The following is a 24,702-nucleotide window of genomic DNA, read 5'->3' on the forward strand; positions in this document are numbered from 1 at the left end:
TGTACTGCGAGATGAAGAGAAGCTGGCCACGGCTCCACTAGGTTCTGAGGAACATTCACGTGGGCATCCATGGGTCCAATGGTGCTCGTGCAAGGCGCCATGACAGTAAAGGAGTATCGTACACTGGTTGCAGATCACGTACACCCCTTCGTGACGATCGTGTTTCCCGACAGCACTGGCATTTTTCAACAAAGTAATGCTCCATGTCACAAGCCAGGAGTGGGATAGAGTGGTGCAAGGAACACAGTGGCGAACTCCAATCGATGTGCTGGCCTCCCCAGCTCACCAGATATGAACCCGATCGAATACATCTGGAATGTGATAGGACGTGGCGTCGGAGCTCATCGCTCCCTCCCTGGAATTTACGGGAAGTAGGTGACTTTTATGTGCAGACGTAGTATCAACTGCCTCCAGCGACCTACCAAGGCCTCATTACTTCCAAGCCACGACACGTCGCCGCTATTATCCGTGGAGATACTGGCTATTAGGTAGGTGGTCATTATGCTCTGGCTGATCAGTGTATAAATTTAATGTCAACTGGAACACTTTATAACGGCACATTTGCGGAAAGAAGCATGTCGTGAAATTACGTAATCAACAAGAAATAAACAATTTGCAGGTAATTTTGTGGAAAGTACAAAAAAAAGTAGATCTCACACGAATGAAAAGTTCTGTCTTGGTCGGATGAAGCCGCCATAGAGACTGCTCGGGAGGATCTTCAGTAACGTGTTACACAGAGTATGTCACTGATTTGTATGCCTGTCCGGCCATCGTTCCATTGTTGCTTCAAACTGTATCGACGTCAGTACAAAGGGGACCGGCTGTGGGTCCTTGGCCACGCCTCAGGTGAATAACTGTCTAAAAGGAACGTGGCCTGTACCTAGCACTCTTACTCGTGTTCACAACTGCCACTGCTGTCGTCGACTCATTGGGCAGGAATTGAGGCGTTGAGACCAAAAAGGGGATATGTTACTTAATTGATGTTCTGAGATATATTGAAAAAACTGTATCATTCGGAATAGCGTTATTTCTAAACCTTATAGTTAGTCCCACAGGCTCGTGAGGAATAATGCAATGTTATACCAACAACCTGTAATCATAGGACGAAGGCAACTAGTAGAAAATGGTAATAGAAAATGATTGACACATCCCATTTTCATTTAAATAAGTCATTGTACTGAAATATTGACTTAAGCCGCACAGTATCTCGACTCGGCGTTTTGATATGCCAAGGAGTGCAATAATTAAGCTTTCTTGCATACAATAGTTTCCTTGAAGCCAAGTTTAACCTGCAGATACAAGTGAATTAGTATCATAAAACAAAAATCTACATAATCGTAATGCTGTAACCCTATTAAATGTATGCCTTAACCCTTAAAGGTTTTACAAAACGTGGATCAAAGACGTACATAATTCGGGAACGAAATGGTTAATAAAATAATATTACAGTTGTCATGCCAGTTACTTAATAATAATAATTTGCTGTCCTTCCACGATTGGTAATGGAATTTGGGCGTGGTCTCCTTGTTTTGGAAAGAAGGGAAGAACGTGAGCACTCAAGAATCCATCCTGCCCATCTTTGTTGGGCATATTGTTGAATTCTGTCAATAATAGTTCCTTCCCAGCAAATGAGAACTTCTCAAAATATTTACGCTGGCATCTCTAAACAGATATTGGCGTGTTATTAACCTATGTACTCGGCGAATAACATATTTTTACCGATTTCCTGTATTACAACTAAAACATAAATTTAAACTATGCGTCCATGAAAGGAATTTATATTACCATTTCAGTACAATGTTTCTACATAACTTGCCTCTGCCACAGAAAATTACATTATGTACAGAGAATGCAAACAATGAACATTATATAACTATTTACCTGCAATCTGCACCTGTTTCCCTCCTAGGAGCAATTTTTCCTTTCCAGTTGGCATGCTCGAAACCCTTGACCTTCTTTTGTTTAATCACATTCCTCTTCCACAGTTCGGGGCGTCTTTTCTTCCTTCTAAATTCATGTAAATCGTCTTCGGACTCGTCTGACTGTTCCGTCACCGAAGCCATTTGGAAATCTCACAGCTGATTACTGTAAACCGCTACAGTGCTGCCCTCACGACTCATGTTCTTTCATGCAATATAGGGACTTGTCTCTGTGACAAGTCCTCTTTCTGCACGAAACGTAATTTCAACACTGATCTTGACAGGGAAAAATCACTGAACAAGGCCCATTTCAGAACCAACAGTTGCGGAATCGTGTGAAAATACCAACTACAGTAATAACTCATATACCCCAAAAATGGTGACAAGTCTCGTTTCTGATCTCAACGCCTCAATTATTACGACGACTCACGGTATTTCCACGTACGGACCCGATTCGGACTGCTGTACGGACCCACGCTACAGAACAGGAAGTGCAGTGGGTGCTGCGCCACCGTCTCATTGCTGCAGTGCAGCTATCTCGTTCCTGTTTTTCTTCACAACGTATTTGTGTTTAAAATGTATTAATATTCGGCATCTGACGCAATAATAAAACCTTTAACAATATCTGTGTGTCAGAGTCTTCAAACTGTTGGCCGCAACTTTCGTCTCGTGAGTTAGTTTTCAGAGGCTATTGCGTGTCTGGTAGCTTCATACAGAAAAACACAGCGACAGATTTGGAGATCTTATTCATTAGTAATCGTACATAAATTTACATATCTGTGAAGATGATTGCATGGCAGTGATTCTGCATCTAACGTTAAAAACGTAGATTGCCATGAAGTTCAGAGAAGCCCGCGTATGGCCTTTGAGTGATAAAACGCCGCTGGGAGCTTAACTTTCCCTCGATGAGCACTCATTCATATCGTAACGGAGTGTTAATGAATTTATTTCACGAGTCGCCACTGTGTTTGTCATCACACGGTATAATTTCTTGAGATCGAGCTTAAACTCCAGGCAGACTTTTGTGTGGTAACGTGCGCTCGTCTTGTGGTGGCTAGGCTAGCTGCAGGTCCACACACAGGCTTAACTTAAACAAGCCGGCCGTTCTCGCCGTCGAGCAGCCTCTACGTTCTCATTCCAAATAGCCGCCCAGTAGGCCCTGACCAGTGTATACCGCAGTCACTCCGTACGCTGCAAATGAAAATAAACTCCGCAGCGAGCAAAACAAGCTATTACCTGTCACCACCTTGTCTGCGATACCACGTTTATCCAGAGAAATAACAGCCACAGCAGGCGCATTCGCCTGCACTTACTATAGTACGAAATTTATTGCAGTCTAGAGTGCAACAGCGCGGTTAATTTTGCTCGCTGTACAGAAAACAGTTCCACTCACCTTGTGACGAATTTCTTCTTATGGAGTTCTGTCCACACGTCTTTCCTGTCAGAAAAATGCGTAATGTTCGTCGCCTAGAAAAAGTTGTAGCGGAAACTAGCCGCAATATACATCTCTACAAATTGCATAAAAATGTTTTTCGGATCAGGTTATCTGAGTGATTAATTGAAAGGCAGTTTGCAAATGAATATTTCAATATATTGTGACTTGTTTGATACAAAACACTGCCAAGTCCGTGCTAACCTTAAGTTATAATTTCGTCATGCACACGCAGTCACACTCACTCGTAATAGCCAGCCTGTTACCAAACCCGTTACCGAAGGATTAACAAACGGATTGTCTGTGACAGAATGCTCACCCAGTATTACACAAACTGACCACGACGAATGTTCAGTTTGCGGTATCGTCTTGTATAACACGTCGCGCGCTTTTGAGTTATTCAGGGTCACTGTTTACATATTAAAATCGGAATTTCACGTGTTCGTCTTTTTCACACTTTCGCTTCCACTTTGCAGCACTTCACGGTCAAGCTTTAGCCATTATTCTGCAGAATTTCCACATCTGTTCAGAGCTCCTTATGTCCACTTACAAACATGCTCACGACTCAGATCCGAACTGAAGTTTGGATTTAACAAAGCAATGCTTTAGCCCAGAAAATAAACGCGAACGCACTGTCCTCTGATCGGCTGTTACACATCATAGCCAATCCGGTATTAGTACTAAACCTCACAATCTCGCGTCTTGTACTTTTCACCAATCACAGCTTAATAACTTTTATGAACAGTTATCATAAGAACAAATTTATAAAATCCGCAAATATCAAAACAACTCTCTCTTTAAGTAACAAAATTATCGTAAAATGTATCTTGTTTTCTCACTCGCATAAACTGGGTAGTTGCTCATTACAGTTTACTCTGAGTATGACTCACTCTCTTAGTACACGGTCGTCCGCCCCCGGTAGCTGAATGGCAGTCGGCTTTGAGCCGTGATACCGTGCGGACAGTGCTCCGCAGGTGTTGTTGTTTACCCGCTAGCGCGCGGTCGCGTCGTTCTCTTGCCGTATAGTACCTGTACCGACCCAACATGGCGTTCTCATATCGAAAAGCTACAATCAAGTTAACGTTCAACGCATCGTACACGAGACCGAAGGCCCATGAAATTGAACGGTTTCTGCGAGACATCATGCACATAGAACCACAAGAAGTGATAGGAATTCATCTGTCTATTGTAACCAGCACAGTGTACCTCAAACAGATTGACGAAGCGGCCTGCGACAGATTACTCCAACGATCTGCGAACGGCTTTCGCTTCTGTCACGCAGACGGTAATGTGAGCGTGGTAGGAGTTGACCATGCTGGTCTGGGGGTGCGTACCGTGCGCATCTTTGAATTACCGTTCGAAGTTCCTGCCAACCCAGTCGTTGATGCGCTGCGGCCATACGGCACAGTTCTAAGTCACACAGAGGAGAAATAGAACACATTCGAAACGTACCCTGTCCTTAACGGGGTACGACAAGTGCGCATAGAACTTAAGAAGCACGTTCCATCATATGTTTTCGTCGGTGGCTGTCGCGCAATTGTTATATATGATGGACAACCGAGGACCTGCTCGGGCTGCGGCCAGGAGGGCCATGACAGAACTTAGTGTCTGCAGCGACGCCTCGTTCAGGTGCCCCGCAATGAACTTCCCCAACGTTCCACTATGACCTCTCTTCCGCTAACATGATGTGATGGATGACCAAAACCTGCTACCTCCTCAAACCGCTGCCAGCTCCGTTGGAGAGTCAGCGCCGTCGACGACGACGCAGCCCAACGGTGCAGAGGTTCCTACAGCATCTGCCCACCGCAGCGTCGTGGGCACCCAGCCACCGTCACTGTCGGGATAGGACACAGGGGTTCCTAGCGACCGGGACTGTGTCGAGCCTCGCCCTCCAGTCGATGTCGAATCTCGGACCCGAAAGGAAAAATCACCCAAGCGACACAAGAAGAGGCGATTGTCAGCTGAAGAACAGGACAGGGATCTGAAGCCGGCGGAAGACATCGACTTCGTTGACTCGTCCACAATTGCAACGGACTCCAGTGGCATCATTCACCAGAAGGTGCCTGAGGACAAGGAATACTCTCCTAAATCTGGTGGCCCAGAAAACGAGGCGCATTGCGTCAACTCCCAAAATGTGGGCTCCTGTGAAAGCGACCAGCCCCCAATGACATCACAATCGTCTCTTGGTGATTGGGCAGACGATATGGAGGCAGATGATGCACACCAAACATCGATATCTCCACCAGAGCCCATGGCTGACATTGAGCCCGGAGGGCTCTGCCAGTCAGGGACTCATACGGCACAGTAATGCACAGCATGCAGATGGATGGCTGTGTGGTGTGTGAGATCACTGCGGGCTTGCACCGGCACACTGCCTCCGCCACTTGATATGTCTCAGTCATACCGTGTGGGAACAGTCAATGTAAATGGTGTCCACTCCACTGTCAAGACCCGCATGTTACACGACATGATCAGAGCGGCAGACTTGGACATTGCCCTTCTCCAGGAGGTCCGTCTCGAGCTGCGTTTAGACGTATATGGCTACACTACGTACAGCCTACCCGTGGGTGATGGCGCAGGAGAAACGGCCATCCTTCTCCGAGATGGCATAGACGTGACGGACGCGACGTACTTGCCGAACGGGCGAGGCATCGCACTCACACTTGGCGCAGTCCGCCTCATTAACGTCTACGCTCCCTCCGGTAATTCGCACCGGGGTGACAGGCATGTCTTCTATTCGGAGGCGGTAGCCCCACTTTTGCAAGGAAATATGGACCATTACATAGTGGGCGGCGATTTTAACAGTGTTCTGCGGCCCGAGGACCAGATACCGCATTACGTCCCATGCCCGGCTCTACAACCATTGATACGTGACCTCGCACTCCACGACACATGGCTCTTACATCATGGGACCCAGAGTGGATATACACACTTTACCAGCCATTCTGCAAGTCGTCTGGACCGGATATACGTCTCGCGTGCCCTACGCACAGCAACCCGTGATGCAAAACTCAGGCCGACGGCCTTCACGGACCATCTCGCGTACATCTGCACTGTCACCTTACCCCGACAACTCACAAGACGCAGCAGAGGCCCGTGGACGCTAAACGTCTCCCTCCTTCGCGAGGAAGCGTGTCGGCGAGCAGTCACTGACACGTGGCGTCGATGTATCAGGCGCCTGCCCATGTATGCTTCCACGTTGCTGTGGTGACTGGGATGTGTCAAACCTGCACTGCGAAAGACCTTGATGGTCTACGGGCGTGACAGATCGAACTGGCAAAGGGCGACATGGGAATTTTACTATACAGCGTTACGTGAGCTGGCGAAGCAACCGCCATCTCCTGAACGTCAGATGTCCGTACAAAGCATCAAAGCTCGTCTACTTCGCATCAGGACAGAGGAGCTAGAAGGTGTCCGCATCCGTGCGCGAGTGCAAGACTGTATCCCCAACGAAACAGCGTCAGTGTATCACATTGTGAGCGAGAGGCGCCACCGCAAACGCCAGCTCATTACGGCGGTAAACACGGAGGAGGGCGGCCGCGCAGTGACACAAACGGACATCGCGCACACGTTCGCCAGACACTATGGGACCTTGTACATGGAAGATCCGCGAAATGTACGTGATTATGACGAGCTGTTGCACGATTTTCCCGCCCCTGGGGACGTGGCACCCGATGATAGTCTGCTGTTACCCATTACACCCGACGAGCTGACATCAGCCTTGGCAAGTGGAGCACCGAACAAGTCGCCTGGACCGGACGGTTTACCCCTGGAATTCTACCGCACTTTTTACCACCTAATGGGTGTGTCTCCAAATGTTTCAAGACCTGATCCGCCCTGATTTCACTGTCCTCACAGAATTCACAGAAGGCGTCTTGATCCCAGTACTGAAACCGAATGGTGGTTGTAGGTGGCAGGACTTTCGCCCACTCACACTCCTCAACAACGACTGAAAGATCTTCGCCCGTATCCTCCGCACCCGTCTCCACACCGCTATCGGGAAAGCCATCCACACTGATCAGACATGTTTAGGTGGTGTCAGCAAACTTCAGACGCCGTTAGGAGCATACCACGACGTAATTGCTTTGACGGCGGCCTGCAAAATACGAGACACCCTAGTCGCCGTAGATTTTAACCAAGCATTCGACCGCGTCGACCACGGCTTCTTACTCGCAGTTTTGCAACACATGGGCCTCTCTCCGGAGTCTGCACAGGTGGTCCTTCGACTTGTCCACGGAGCACGCTCCCGCATGATGGTCAACGGTTATCAGGCTGGTCACATTGTTGTTGGACGGTCAGTGCGACAAGGGTGCCCCCTGTCGGGTATATTATTTGCTGCTACGCTTGAACCAGCTTTACATGGTATACGGCAGCGATTAACTGGTATCTCCTTGCGAGACGCGACCTTTCGTTGTGGTGCATTCGCCGATGACGTGGTGTTGCTGGCCAGATCAGAGGATGAAATGCATATGGCGCTACAGTGGCTACGCCAGTACGGGGCGGTCGCTGGGAGCGTCATCAACGTGAAGAAGACAAAATACATGGATGTCGGAGGGGGGCTTTCCCACGCAACGGCGGTGCCCTTTGACAAGGTGCCCGTACTCAAGTGTTTAGGAGTGCAGTTCTATAGCAATGTCCGACGCACGGCGGCGGTTACGTACCGCCGGCTCCTACTCCAGACACGTGCTCTGCTGCAGGACAGCATTCTCTTGGACATGCTACTCAGAACACGTTATGTCAACACCTATCTTGTCTCAAAACTGAACTATTTTGCGCATATCCTTGCCTTGACGGCTACGATGGCCGACAGATTTCAAGCAGCATATGGACTTTCGTAAGCATCGGTCTGGTTTTAAGTCCTATACGACACCCTGACACTGCCGCAGCGGGTGGGCGGAATCGGTTTAATTCGTGTATATAACCGTGCGCGATCGCTTTATCTCAACACTATGCGTCGCACGTGGACATCTGCACACGCCACTCTGACGGGCACCCTGATAGCGGAAGTGGCTCCACACTCTCTGCATCCCCCGGTTTCTGTAGGACACATTTCACCGGCACTCACCCACATTAGAGAGTTATTGATTGACTTCAGCTACTTACGGTCAGAACTTCCGACGACACGGAAGCCCAGCACAAAAGACTACTATCGCCTCTATCAACAGCAGCAACCTGTAAATACGGTCACCCACAGACATCCTGAAGTTGCCTGGAACACGGTGTGGCGAGCGGTACACACGCCTTTTCTACCTACGACGGTGCGTTCATTGTGGTACGTGGTTGTGAATGGGAAGTTCGCTACTCGTCAGAGGCTACATTCCATACATCTGACGGACGACCCCTTGTGTCCGACATGCTCAGTCGCTGACTCGGATGCACACCGTGTGACGTGTGCCGCGACCAGCCAGTGCTGGCTACTGACGCAGCGCATGCTGGCGTTACTCTTGCGGCGATTGCCGGAATCTACACTCCTGGAAATGGAAAAAAAGAACACATTGACACCAGTGTGTCAGACCCACCATACTTGCTCCGGACACTGCGAGATGGCTGTAAAAGCAATGATCACACGCACGGCACAGCGGACACACCAGGAACCGCGGTGTTGGCCGTCGAATGGCGCTAGCTGCACAGCATTTGTGCACCGCCGCCGTCAGTGTCAGCCAGTTTGCCGTGGCATACGGAGCTCCATCGCAGTCTTCAACACTGGTAGCATGCCGCGACAGCGTGGACGTGAACCGTATGTGCAGTTGACGGACTTTGAGCGAGGGCGTATAGTGGGCATGCGGGAGGCCGGGTGGACGTACCGCCGAATTGCTCAACACGTGGGGCGTGATGTCTCCACAGTACATCGATGTTGTCGCCAGTGGTCGGCGGAAGGTGCACGTGCCCGTCGACCTGGGACCGGACCGCAGCGACGCACGGATGCACGCCAAGACCGTAGGATCCTACGCAGTGCCGTGGGGGACCGCACCGCCACTTCCCAGCAAATTAGGGACACTGTTGCTCCTGGGGTATCGGCGAGGACCATTCGCAACCGTCTCCATGAAGCTGGCCTACGGTCCCGCACACCGTTAGGCCGTCTTCCGCTCACGCCCCAACATCGTGCAGCCCGCCTCCAGTGGTGTCGCGACAGGCGTGAATGGAGGGACGAATGGAGACGTGTCGTCTTCAGCGATGAGAGTCGCTTCTGCCTTGGTGCCAATGATGACCGTATGCGTGTTTGTCGCCGTGCAGGTGAGCGCCACAATCAGGACTGCATACGACCGAGGCACACAGGGCCAACACCCGGCATCATGGTGTGGGGAGTGATCTCCTACAATGGCCGTACACCTCTGTTGATCGTCGAGGGGACACTGAATAGTGCACGGTACATCCAAACCGTCATCGAACCCATCGTTCTACCATTCCTAGACCGGCAAGGGAACTTGCTGTTCCAACAGGACAATGCACGTCCGCATGTATCCCGTGCCACCCAACGTGCTCTAGAAGGTGTAAGTCAACTACCCTGGCCAGCAAGATCTCCGGATCTGTCTCCATTGAGCATGTTTGGGACTGGATGAAGCGTCGTCTCACGCGGTCTGCACGTCCAGCACGAACGCTGGTCCAACTGAGGCGCCAGGTGGAAATGGCATGGCAAGCCGTTCCACAGGACTACATCCAGCATCTCTACGATCGTCTCCATGGGAGAATAGCAGCCTGCATTGCTGCGAAAGGTGGATATACACTGTACTAGTGCCGACATTGTGCATGCTCTGTTGCCTGTGTCTGTGTGCCTGTGGTTCTGTCAGTGTGATCATGTGACGTATCTGACCCCAGGAATGTGTCAATAAAGTTTCCCCTTCCATGGACAATGAATTCACGGTGTTCTTATTTCAATTTCCAGGAGTGTATCTCCCCTGATGACGTATTGCGCCCCGACGGCGTATGCTTTCCATCAACCAGAACGAAAGCCGTTAACTGGCTAAAAGGCATGGCCGTTTACCACATATTTTGCGATGCTCCCAAAGGCACACTCGACTTTTGGTCCCTACTGATGACGACACATGCAGCTTTCAGCCGCCACCCGAAGTACAGAACTCGTTTCGCAAATTATTTGGGTTCATTATTTGCGGATCCTCCTGCGTTCCGGGTATGAGACGCTGAAAATGAAGAAGAATCCTGGAGCATGTTGATCCTCTACGGACGGAATAGGGGGGAACCCCTCCCAACAGACGAGAACACGACTCGGACGCTCGGCTACGGCAGTTGTAGGATCTTTCTTTGTAATGAAACAAAAATAAATCTATAAATACAAAAAAGGTATAAAAATTAAATAAATAAACCAACATCGACAAACCCAGTACATCCTCTTCCTGGTCCTTTGATCCTCGAACTCGAACACGTTGCTTGGGCGTGGCTGCGGGATGGCCAGGCTTCGGGTGTCGACTCCTGCCCTACCCGTCGTCCTGCTCCGGCAGCGGTTCAGTAGAAAAAAAAAAGTTGTCAGTGTGACAGGATGTCAATCCTAAGGGCCCGGGTTCGATTCCCGGCTGGGTCGGAGATTTTCTCAACTTAGGGAGTGGGCGTTGTGTTGTCCTAATCGTCATCATTTCAACCCCAACGACGCGCAGGTCGCCGAAGTGACGTCAACTCGAAAGCCCTGCACCAGGCGAACGGTCTACCCGGCGGGAGGTCCTAGCCACACGGCACTTCATTTCATTTTAGTACACAGTTCCCACGCTAACGTGTATTCAGTTAATAGATATGACAATATTCGTTTATTCAATACTTGCACTTCGCACTAATAAACAAATAGAATTTACAATAATGAGTGGAAGTCGTAATAGTCACAATAGGTCAGTTTTGTTTCCAAATTACGAGGATTGGAACCTTAATAGTGCCAACTAGTTATTTACAGCTCGTAAAAAATAGATACGTGCTTCAAAGTTTTACTGACCTTCAAAGTAGTCACCAGCATTGTGTATAAGCCGTTGCCAGCGATGTGAAAGTCGTACGATACTCTTAGCAGTGCCAGTTGTGTTGACAGTTCGAGCAGCGCGGTCTATTGGTCGACGAATTTATAGCAGTTCTCAAGCGAATACCGTGAACTGTTTGCTTCAGTTTAGAAATGGAGTTGAACTCACGAGGGCTTAAGTCAGGGGAGTGCATTTGGTGGTATAGCACTTAGCAACCCAATCAGTCAAACAAATCAGTAACAGCTTGCACTGTACGTGCTTGAGCATTGTCCTGCAAAATGATGGTCAGGTCCTCCAGAAAGTGTCATCACTTCTGTCTCTAAGCTGGTCGTAGGTTGTGTTCTAAAAATAAACTGCAGTCTGCGTAGTGGTTCTATGTCTACAGCATTTTTAAACTGGAAATTTAGTTATGGTCACCTTGTGTATAAGGGGCATCAACAGCGTCAGATGTTGAATGGTCATTACGAAAGAGACAGAGATTACGCGTATTCGTGTGGGACAGCTTTATCAGCACCTTAACGAGCTTGAAAGAGACCTCACTGTGGCTCCCCATTTGGCCACTTGGTGGAGTAGTGCGGGATGGAGATTTGTGGGCCTTTCGGTTGTGGCAGTAGCTCGATATTGGACTGCATGGGAACTTTAGAACTGTCGTCTAGGTTCCGGTCGACCACGTCTGACCATCCCAAGGGAGAACAACCGCACTGTGCAAGAAGCACATCACACCCCCTTCATATATACGATTGCCACCCGAGTACAGGTAATGGACTCCCTGCAACATTCTATGTTATCCCACAAACACAGGGGAAAAACATTCCAATGTGAGGGTTGCCGTTAATTTCACAATACAGGCGGCTACGTTGTACCGTGGCGTGGCAATGTCTTCAGAGATGACTCGTGGCTCTGTGCTACACCGAATGAGTATTGTCGGCGAATATGGCGGTGGCCCTAGAGAGGCCCTATTCTTCCAGTGTTTTGGAGAGGCACACCGGTGTTACTCCTGGCCTCGCGGTGCAGCGAGCCATCGGGTAGGACTTCAAGTTACGACCTGAGATGATTAAGGCAACTCTGACGGCACAAAAGTACGTCACTGTCATTCTGCGTCCCCAAGTGTTTCCTCGAAATCGACCATATTGTGATACCATTTTTCAATAGGACAATGCTCTTCCATACGTGATGTTGGGTTGGCAGAAGAGCCAACACCGTGTTACTAGAGGAGGGCGAAATGCACGCGTTTTAGCTCACGCAGGCTGGCGTGAAGAGGGATGAACTATACTGAAGTGAGGTCTGGAACATGACAAGGAATGAGAAATCAGAAAGCGGACGTAATTAGTTTCATACTTAACTGTAATCCATTAATGATGAACGTCGCTCTTGACGATGCATGATTCACAATATTATCTGTTAGTAACTGAATATGGCGCCTTGCTAGGTCGTAGCAAATGACGTAATGACGTAGCTGAAGGCTATGCTAAACTGTCGTTTCGGCAAATGAGAGCGTATGTAGACAGTGAACTATCGCTAGCAAAGTCGGCTGTACAACTGGGGCGAGTGCTAAGGAGTCTCTTTAGACTAGACCTGTCGTGTGGCGGCGCTCGGTCTGCAATCACTGATAGTGGCGACACGCGGGTCCGACGTATACTAACGGACCGCGGCCGATTTAAAGGCTACCATCTAGCAAGTGTGGTGTCTGGCGGTGACACCACACGTGACATGTATCTCTACGAAAGATCTGCGTGATTCTGTGACATTCCCGTGGCCAGCAATATCTCTAGATTTGTCCCAGATCGAACAACTCTGAGATCACTATGGACGTTACCTCCGTCCCATTGCAAGCATCCAGGGTATCAAGTACCATTTGCGACAGTTGCGAGCCAGCTTGCCTCAGGAGAGGAAACGACGGTTTTATAACACGCTTTCCGACCGCCTCAGTGCATGCATCCAGGTCAAAGGGGTAACAACCTCATTCTAGTAGGTGGACTCATTTTTTAATCACTTAAATAACATCACAAATCTTGCCAAACCCTAAGGTTTCATTTTATTTCCTCCTCCCTTTTTGGGTGTTTCACTATTTTTGTCAGACGGTGTATTTTTTACATATATCGATTTCCAAAAGTCTCAGCCGACATAAGAATAAAGTAGTATGAAAACTAAATATCACGAAAATGGTAACTAATTGTAGAGAATGACAGGTTTCGAAACTTCCTGGCAGATTAAAACTGTGTGCCCGACCGAGACTAGAACTTGGGACCTGGCACTGGCAGAAGTAAAGCTGTGAGTACCGGGCGTGAGTCGTGCTTCGGTAGCTCAGATGGTCAGTCGGCTTTCGGCCGTGGTCGCGTGCGGACCGGCTCCGCGCGCCGGACAGCGCACCGTAGTTTGTTTACTTACGCGTCGCGGTATTTCGTGTTGTGTAGCGTCCATTTCTATTGCACCTCATGGCGCACTGTTACCGCCGAGCGACAGTTAAAGTAACATTCCAAGCCGAACATGCTAGACCACGCGCTTTTGAAATTGAGCAATTCATTCGCGAAGAGCTACGTCTGGACCCTCAGGAAGTGATAGGTATTCATTTCTCTATCACTAGCAGCATCGTCTATATTAAGATGACGACGGAGGAAGCGTGTGCTAACGTAGTTCGACAACACGCACGCGGACTCAAGTTCAAACATTCTGACGGGCATATTGGAGAGGTGACGGTCGATCACGCTGGTTTCGGACTTCGAACAATCCGGGTTTTTGAGCTCCCTTTCGAAGTGCCGCAAGATGTGGTCGTCGAAGCTTTCCGACCCTATGGCAATGTTGTGGGGCACATCGCGGAGAAATGGCAGACATTCACGACATACAACGTGTTGAATGGTGTCCGCCAAATCAAAATCGAACTCTCCAAACATGTACCATCCTATCTGCTGATAGGTGGCGTGCGAGCCATCGTTATGTATGATGGCCAGCCGCGGACGTGTGCCGGTTGCGGACAGGAGGGCCATGTTCGGTCAGAATGTCTCCGCCGACGTTTGCTCCAGGTCCCGACCAGTGACTCAGCTCCCAAAGTGACGGCCGCTTCTTTACCAGATAGCTACGCCACAGCCGTACGCAGCCCCGATGCGTCACTTCAGGAAGCACCTCTTCTCCACCCGGCACTCCCCACTGGAAATGACGGTGCTGTCATGGCCTCACCGGCACCATCTCCTCTGACGGCTACGACACCACCAACTCTCCAGAGCTCGATGGACATCGACGCGAATGCGGTGCCTACCTCTGCCTTTCTTCAGACTGGCGCGACCTCGGACATCGAACATCCACATTCTGATTCAGAACAGCACCTCCGAAAGCAACGGTCGCCCAGAAAACGGAAGAAGAGGAGTCAAACGCCATCTGACGACACACTTCTTCATGTGGCATCACAGGCAGTGGAGCTGATACACGACAGTGATCTCCCTTCGAGCGTTCTGACGACAGGAGAGGCTGCTCCTGATGTCCCATCTGAAGAACGATCTCACACGAATATGACGGATTCCAAGGAGGGTGCCTCCCTCGACCCCACTACAGCAGCGTCGCTACAACTCGCCCTCGAGGAGTGTGACAGTCGCTCACCGTCTGTTCCAGTCTCCTGGGCTGATGATATCGACGAAGGAGCAGTTCGAGATGGTGGTCCTCCCATCAGGCAGTGCCCCATGGAGGTGCCTGACCCACCTTCCAGCCAGTGATTACGACAACGGTGACTACGTCAGATGTTACACGCCAGCCAGACATCTCTGCCGGAACATCTGTGCCAATGGTGGAAGCACGCCCCCAACATTACCGCATAGCGACGATGAATCTGGCCACCATTCGGGCCCCCCATAAACTGGCAATGTTCCGTGAGACCATTTATGCTGCTGATGTCGACATTGCCCTCCTCCAAGAAGTGTTTGTCGCCGATTTCCATGCCCCCACTGGCTACGTGGCACACATCTCCCATGCTTCTGACAACGGTAGTGGAGTTGCCATCCTCCTCCGTTCTGGACTCCCTGCTGAAGATGTAGTGTACCTTGCTAATGCTAGGGGTATGGCTCTCACGCTGTTCGGCGTCCGTATCCTCAATGTATATGCGCCGTCCGGCTCCAGTCGACGTCGTGATCGACACACTTTCTTTGCTGACGAGGTAACGCCGCTGTTTGAGGGTCCCCTAGATGATATGGTCCTCGGTGGCGATTTCAACTCCACGCAAAGGCCTGAAGATCAATTACCGCATCATTCCCCTTGTGCGGCCCTCTCCGTCATCATCGACAGACTCCAGCTTGTTGACACATGGACAAAGGTGCATGGCACCCGTGCAGGTTTCACATATTATACGGCGCATTCATCTAGTCGTCTCGATCGTATATACCTCACACGTTCCCTTGCTGCCGACACTCGACATGCCGAAGTATGGCCTCTGGCTTTCTCTGACCATGACGCCTACATCTGCGATGTCGTCCTCGCCCGCCAACAAGTGTGGCACAGCCGCGGCTTGTGGAAATTCAACGTTTCCCACCTGACTGTCCCTGACTGCCGACGAATCGTTGAGGATGCGTGGGCCCTCTGTCATCGTCGTCGCCCCGCCTACGCATCCACCTTATCGTGGTGGGTATCATGCGCGAAACCAGCTCTGCGCAGGGCGCTGATAGGATATGGCAAAGACTTCAAAGCCTGGCAAGCGAGCACCATGGACTTTTATTATGCAGTCCTTCGTGACTGCACTTCGATGGCCTTCTCTCCTGATCGTCAGATGATGGTGCATCGTGCTAAAGCGCAGATCACTTCCCTCACGCGACGGCGCTTAGAAGGGACTCTTGTCAGATCCTGCACCCGTGACCATATGCCTCATGAAACGCCATCGATGTACCACCTTCTCAGGGAACGCCGACGTCGTCGTCGAACCCTCATCCACGATCTCACAGATGCGGAAGGACGACGACACACTACGCAATGCGACATTGGTCACGCGTTCTATTCTCATTTCCGTCAACTGTTCGCTGCCGTCCCTCATCCCCCGACCTTAATTGAGGAGGTGGCAGCAATGACTGTCAACACCATGCCAGAGGATGTGGCTCAAGAACTTCAGGAACAAGTGACCTCTGATGAAGTCCTAGATGCAATCAAGGTGGGGGCTGCCAACAAGTCCCCTGGACCTGACGGCCTCCCCCTCGACTTTTACAAGTATTTTAGCTACCTTTTGTTACCTGCTTGGACGTCCATCTGTCGTGAATTGATGTCACCCACAACGATGATCCCAGCCACCTTCCTTGATGGGGTCATCATCCTGGTCCCTAAGCCACATGGGCGATCACGGATCTGTGATTACCGGCCCATCACTCTACTCAACAGTGACATGAAAATTTTCACCCGTTTGTTGGCCTCACGCCTCAAGAAGGCAGCAAGATCCGTCACCTCCCTTGATCAGACTTCGTTGGGCGGTGACAACAACATCCATACGGCCCTTTGCCGTTATAGGGACATGATTGCGCTCGCGCGCTCGCGACATTTACCTGGCGCATTGGCATCGCTTGACTTCCGTCAAGCTTTCGACCGTGTCGACCATACTTTTCTGAAATCGGTCCTCCAACACATGGGTTTTCCGGTTCGTACAATCACCGTGGTAATGCGGCTCTTGAGCGGCGCAACTTCGAGAATACTCTGTAATGGTCGCCTCACCGCGCCTCTAGCGATCGAGCGCTCTGTCCGACAGGGATGCCCACTTTCCACGATACTGTATGCTTTGGCATTAGAGCCCCTCCTACAGGGGCTTCGCCAACGCCTGGTGGGCCTGACATTGCATGGGCACCGCTTCTGTTGTACAGCCTATGCTGACGATCTAGTCCTCTACCTCCGCAATGAAGACGATGTTCGCGCTGCTCTGACTTGGGTGACGACTTATGGGGAGGCATCGGGCAGTTCTCTTAACATTTCCAAATCGAAGGTTCTGCTCATTGGTGAGGGTCTACCAGAAAGATCTGTCGCTCCTCTAAGTGTGGCCACCAGTGTCCGCTGTTTGGGCATTGATTTTATGAATGACCTCCGTCGCTCAGCGGCAACCAACGGTCGACGTCTCCTACAAACGATCAGGGCTGGCCTTGTGGACCACCGGCTTCGATCCCTCGACATTATACAGCGCGCGCAATACGTGAATGTTTATCACGCCTCACGCATCCCCCATGTGGCACAAGTGTTCCCGGTTCCGATTACCCTCGCACGTCGTATGTTGATGGCGATGGGATCCTTTGTCTGTGCCGGGATGTTATTTAAAGTTCAATATTCCTCCCTTGCCCTCCCGCCGGAGCGTGGTGGAGTGGGCTTATTCCATGTGCCAGACAGAGTTACCGCACTTTTTGTTAGCTCCCAACTGAAAGTCTGGCGTCGCTGCCCGACGAGCCTGACCGGACTGCTTTTGCGTGAATACGCACCAGTCTCCATGTCAGCCCCGGTCATGTTATCCGACATTCCACCCCCCTTTTATCACTTTCGGTACTTCTTCTTTGAAATCAGTTACATTCTGCACTCCTTACCCCTTCTCCGTATACTCCAGACAAAGACTGTATACGACACCTTACAAATGTGTCAAACCCCCAACCCCATTGAACACAAGTTTCCCCAGATCATATGGCGCCGTGTGTGGAAAGCAGTGCATGCTGGTTACCTCGACACCAGCGTTCAGTCCACCTGGTATATCACCGTCAATGGCAAACAGGTCAACCAGTCTCGTTTGCACCGCATCCGCCTTGCTGACACACCACTCTGTGTTCACTGTGGTGTAGAGGACACGGACGCTCATCGGTTCTCATGTGGTCCGTCTGCTGACGTCTGGAGGCTCGCGCAGCGTATCCTGGCTTTCCTCACCCGACAGCCGCCTGCTCAGATTATTTTCCTGACGCTTCTATTCCCGGATGTGATTCATTACCCCACAACAAAAACTAATGCCGTGAATTGGATACGCGGTCATACAGTCCGCTACCTTTTTGGGCCCGATGAGAAATCAGAACTAGGTTATTGGACGTACCTTAACGATCGACATTGTGCACTTGTTCGCAACCCCAGATACAAGCAGTTCTTTTCCAATTTTCTACGGAGCGCCTTTCATGAACCGCCTTCCAGCTGGAACGTCCAAGCCATGAGATGCTGATGCTTTTTTGCCGATATGATGTTCTGAACGTACTACACACGGAATCCCCACTAAAATTTCGAGAAGACACGTTTGGATGTTCCGCCAATCAGACGGCGCAAGCGACTCCTAGAATTCTGGTGCAACGACTGCCATAATACAAAAAAATGAATAAATAAAAACATACATACAAAAAAAACAAAGAAAAATAAAGAAAACAAAAATGCAATACAATAAACTAAAAAAAAAAACAAAAAAGTTCCTGTTCACAACAAATTTCATTTTTTTATCTGCTACTCTCTATGTTTCTTCCCCCCTACTTTCTTCCTTTCCTACACCTTTGCAGTAATAGGTTAGTTGTTTTGGAATAGGTGTAGATAGGTGCCAACGCCTTAAGAGGTGCATTTAATTTTATTTTTTTGTTAGAATACAAGTGGCGGTGGCAAATAGACATTTTTTTTGTAGTTTTTCCTTTCCTGTCCAGATAAAAAAAAAGGGGGTAGCGTCTTATTAGGAAAAAAAAAACAAAAAAAAAAGTTGGTAGAGCACTTGCCCGCGAAAGGCAAAGGTCCCGAGTTCGAGTCTCGGTCGGGCACACAGTTTTAATCTGCCAGGAAGTTTAATATCAGCGCACACTCCGCTGCAGAGTGAAAATCTCATTCTGGAACGACAGGTTTCGTTTATCACAAGACACCTGCCCACATGGATAAGCTTGCAACCTGACCTGCAGCAGAGGACAGTCCAGGTACGTGAGGTTCCACTCACAGTCAGATGATACCTGCTGCCAATAACAAATGTCGCATGGTTCCTAAGGCTATCGATGCAACCGACAACTATACGAAGTTTTGTTAAGCAACACAGAAAGAGAAGCAGCTTAAAATAAGAAAAAAATAACAGAAAAGCTGGCTTTCCCAGACGTAGGCTGATAGAACCTGCACTCACTGCATTTAGACGCTCGTATAGTCGTAGTCTGCCAACACACAACTTTAGCGATACAGGAAATACTTACAGTTGTGATTGTACACTTCGATTTTATACCGTGTATATTCTACATCTACATCTACGTCTACATCTACATCGACACTCTGCAGTACACTATACGACGCGTGGTGGAGGGTACACCGTATAAAAAAAAATGGCTCTGAGCACTATGGGACTTTGCTTCTGAGGTCATCAGTCCCCTAGAACTACTTAAACCTAACTAACCTAAGGACATCACACACATCCATGCCCGAGGCAGGATTCGAACCTGCGACCGTAGCGGTAGCGCGGTTCCAGAGTGTCGCGCCTAGAACCGCTCGGCCACACAGGCTGGCTACACCGTATCACTATCACTACTAGTCATTTTCTTTCCTGTTCCGCTCACAATGAGAAAGAGGGAAAAACGACTGTCTGTATTCCTCCGTATGAGCCTTCATTTCCCGTATTCTATCTTCGTGATCCCAATGTATATTGGAGGCAACAGAATCGTTATGCAATCAGCTTCTCTAAGTTTTCTCAATAGTGTACCTCGAAAAAATATGTCGCCTTTTCTCCATGGATTCCCACTTGAGTTCCCAAAGCATCTCCGTAACACTAGCGTGTTGCTCGAACCTACCAGTAATAAATCTATCACTCCGCCTCTGAATTGCGTCGGTGTCTTCCTTTAGTCCGACATGGTACGGATACCAAACACTCCAGCAGTACTCAAGAATAGATCGCACTAGCGTCCTATGTGAGGTCTTCTTTACAGATGAACTTCACTTTTCTAGAATTCTCCCAATAAATCGATGTCGACCATTCGTCTTTCCTACCGTAATCCTCACACGCTCTTTCCATTTCATGCCGCTTTGCAACGGTACGCCCAGATCCTGAAATGCGTGATTCTGTCAAGCAGGACACTACTAATGCTGTATCCCAACATTACGCGTTTGTTTTTCCTTCTCATCCGCATTAACTTACATTCTTCTACATTTAGAGCTACCTGTCATTCATCATACTAACTATAAATATTGTCTCAGTCATCTTGTATCCTCCTACAATCGCTCAACTTCGACATCTTACCGTACACCACAGAACTGTCTGCAAACAACCACAGATTGCTGCCCGCCCTGTCTGACAGATCATTTATGTATATAGAGAACAAAAGTCTTCGAACCACTCACATATCTGCGAATCTATTCGTTATGCTCGTATCTTCTTTAACAGCCTGCAATGGTACACCGTGTCAAAATAATTTCCGGAAATCTAGAGGTATGGAATCTGCCTGTCGCCCTTCGTCCATAGTTCGCAGTATGTCATCTTAGAAAAGGGCTGAGTTTCGCACGAGCGATGCTTCTTAAACCATGATGATTCGTAGACATATAAGCTGCTCGGTCTCAAGAAAATTTGTTATGTTTGAAATGAGAATATGTTCAAGGATTCAGCAGCAAACTGATGTTAGATTTATTGGCTGTAATTTTGCGCGTCTGTTCTTTTGCCCTTCTTATACACAGGAGTCACCTGCGCTTCTTTCCAGTCGCTTGGGATTTTGCCCTGGGTGAGAGGTTCGCGATAAATGCAAACCAAGTAACAGGTCAGTACCGTAGAGTTCTCTTTGACAATCGGAACTTATTTGTTTTCAACTCCTACATTTGTTTCTCTACGGATGAGACGCTTATTACTGTGTCGTCCATACGGGAGTCTTTTTCGATATTAGCGGGTTGTCATATTCGCTACAGTTGGTTACTATTAAGATTCTTAAATCAACTGCATGACACTTCTCAAATCTTTAGACGAATGTTTTTCAGATGATGAATTTCCCTGAGTTGCAGTTTCTTGAAAGTTGTACTAAACCAAAGAAGTAAGCGTTGTTGTAAACAAATTATTACTATATTATTACTTTTTTATACACATAGCATGAAAAACAATGAATCATCCAGCAGGGGAGGAGGAAACTAAATGGTACTTCACTTGCTGAGAGGTTATATGACGTTATCACAATAATTAAAAAATTTACTTAAATTTCCAAAGATCTCGGCAGTATGAGACCTTCTATTAGTATGATATTGCACCCCCTCTGGCCTGGATGCCTTCAGCGACTCGGTTTGTAAAACTGTCATAAATCCATTGCATTATCTCCCGATGCAAGGTAGCCCACAGCTGTTGCAACTGGCCCTTAATACCCGGATATTGGCACTGGGACGGACTTAACGTCAGAGCTACTCCCATTCATGTTCTGTTGGCGACTGATCTCGGTTTCTCGATGGGCACAGGAGTACCTCAACATCACGCAGACAGTCCACAGAGATACATGCTGCGAGTGATTCAGAACTGTGCTGTTGAAAAACGGCACCACGATACAGTGGCTTGGGAGCCAAGACAAGAGGACGGAGGATGTCAGATGTCCCTCACCACTACCGGCTGTGACCTGAAGATATACGCGATGGGTCCCCACACCATCACTCCAGTAGTAACACCACTATGGCTCTCCAAAACGCTTCAAGTATGGGACCTCTCGCAAAGTCGCCGCCATACTTACGATGATCATCTGTACTAGCACAGAACTGCGGTTCATCTCTGAAGGCAATTCGACCTTTTGTCAGAAGACCACGCTTTCCGGTCACGCCGCCACTCCAAACGCAGACGTTTCATTTGTAGCGTTAATAGAAGCCTATGTGGCACACTGGACTCCCGTTCGGGAGGACGACGGTTCAATCCCGCATCCGGCCATCCTGATTTAGGTTTTCCGTGATTTCCCTAAATCGCTCCAGGCAAATGCCGGGATGGTTCCTTTGAAAGGGCACGGCCGACTCCCTTCCCCGTCCTTCCCTCATCCGATGAGACCGATGACATCGCTGTCTGGTCTCCTCCCCCAAATAACCCAACCCCAACCCCTATGCTTGGGTGCTGGTCTCTGGCCAATGTTGCGTGATGACACAGGGAGTCCATTACGTGATGTCTGATGGCAGGTGCATGTGAAAGAGCTACGATGTGCTTGGTGCACAATACAGCGGTCCCTCCTTGTCGTGGTCATACTTGTTCGACCAAAACATCGATAACGAGTATGCTTGGAATCGCGTTCCCACGCAGACCAACAATGAACCACTGTTACATCCAAATGTCCCGCTAATGCGGATACTGCACAATTCAATAGCTAGTCAACTGTAGACACACAATGAGTGCCCTTTCAGACTCTGTTAGGCGCCGATAGCGCTGTCTCAAACGAGTAGGCGGCAGTTCTGTGTCTTCCATCAATCAACATGTGACGCTGTTTGCGCCCCTTATATGCACCACCAGGCCTGGTAACAGCACTGACCACGAGCAGCACTTAAGAATTCTGGTGGCTCTTCTCTCTGTCACAGAGAGTTGCACCTTTTGTCACGTACATAGTCGCAAACGGCGTGTATGTGTACGACGTTACATCGATATCCGATTATGTCTTCTAGGCGTTTCACTTTTTGATCAGACTTTATATTTTATATTTTGTTATTATTATTACAATTAAAATCCCAGACGTTCGTCAACCGTTAAAAGTAGCGGTGAGGACAAATTCTATTTAGTGTGGGGGGGGGGGGGAGGGGGGGGGAAACGGAAGAGGGAGGTCAGGGGCAGACAGCGAACGCCTCTGCGCGACAGAACCCGGACGTTTGTTTCACTGCAGCTGTCTTGCCGACATTTTTATTTTCCTTATAGACAAAAATGGTTCAAATGGGTCTGAGCACTATGGGACTTAACATCTGACGTCATCAGTTCCCTAGACTTACAACTACTTAAACCTAACTAACCTAAGGACATCACACACATCCATGCCCGAGGCAGGATTCGAACATGCGGCCGTAGCGGTCTCGCGGTTCCAGACTGAAGCGCCTAGAACCGCTCGACCACACCGGCCGGCCCTTATAGACAGTTTATGTTTTTATTATCTGGCGGATTTCAGCGCCTCCCTTCAAACTTTAAATTCTGCCATTTTCCTGTGTCGATTCCGAAACCAGAGTGGCATAACAATACAAGATCTTACTGCATATATTTCTACATCGAATCTCATATCAAATTAACTCGATTTTTGCTGGTTTTTGCAGTATTCAGTTACGGTTGCCATTGGATTTATCTTATTAATTTCGTAAGTTGAAGTCTTCTCTGTGTACTGGAAATTGACGAGAACATAAACGAGAAATGCGTTAGAGCATACTTACAGAAATGTCACCGCACTATAGAGTTAATAAAATACTGTCAATATATATTGTGTTGGTCCTACCTCAATAACTGCAGCCGAAAAGTGAAGGTGCATCAAAGTGGAAGTCAATGAAAAAAGCATATTCCACTGAAGAGCCAATGAAACTGGTCCACCTGCCTAATATCGTATAGGGCCTCCGCGAGTACGCAGAAGTTCCCCAACATGACGTGGAATGGACTCAACTAATGTCTGAAGGAGTGACAGAGGGAACTGACGCCATGAATCCTGTACGGCTCTTCATAAATCGCTAAGAGTACGAGGGGTTCGAGATCTCTTCTGAACAGCACGTCGCAAGGCATCCCACATGTGCTCAATAATGTTCATGTCTGGAGAGTATGGTAGCCAGCGGAAGTGTTTAAACTTAGAAGAGTGTCGCATTGTCCTGCCGGAATTGCCCAAGTCAGTCGGAATGCGCAATGGACATTAATGGATGCAGGTGATCAGACAGGATGCTTTCGTAGTTGTCACCTGTCAGAGTCGTATCATGACGTATCAGGGGTCCCATATCACACCAAATGCACGCGCCCTACACCATTACAGAGCCTTCACCAGCTTGAACAGTCCCCTGCTGACATGCATGGTCCGTGGATTCATGATGTTGTCTCCATACACGTACAAGTCCATCTTCTCGATAGTATTTGAAACAAGACTCGTCCGACCAGGCAACATGTTTCCAGTCATCAACAGTCCAATTTCGGTATTAAAGGGCCCAGGTGAGGCTTAAAGCTTTGTGTCATCCAGTCATCAAGGGTATACGAGTGAACCTTCGGCTCCGAAAGCCCATATCGATGACGCTTCGTTGAATGGTTCGCACGCTGACACATGTTGAGGGTCCAGCACTGAAAAGTGCAGCAATTTGCGGAATGGTTGCACTTGTGCCACGTTGAACGATTCTCATCAGTCGTCGTTGATCCCGTTCTTGCAAGCCGGCTGGTGTGGCCGAGCGGTTCTAGGCGCTTCAGTTTGGAACCGCGTGACCCCTACGGTCGCAGGTTCGAATCCTGCCTCGGGCATGGACGTGTGTGATGTCCTTAGGTTAGTTAGGTTTAAGTAGTTCTAAGTTCTAGGGAACTGATGACCTCAGA

The sequence above is a fragment of the Schistocerca gregaria genome, chromosome X, assembly GCF_023897955.1.
Source record: "Schistocerca gregaria isolate iqSchGreg1 chromosome X, iqSchGreg1.2, whole genome shotgun sequence".
NCBI classification, from domain to species: Eukaryota; Metazoa; Arthropoda; class Insecta; order Orthoptera; family Acrididae; genus Schistocerca; species Schistocerca gregaria.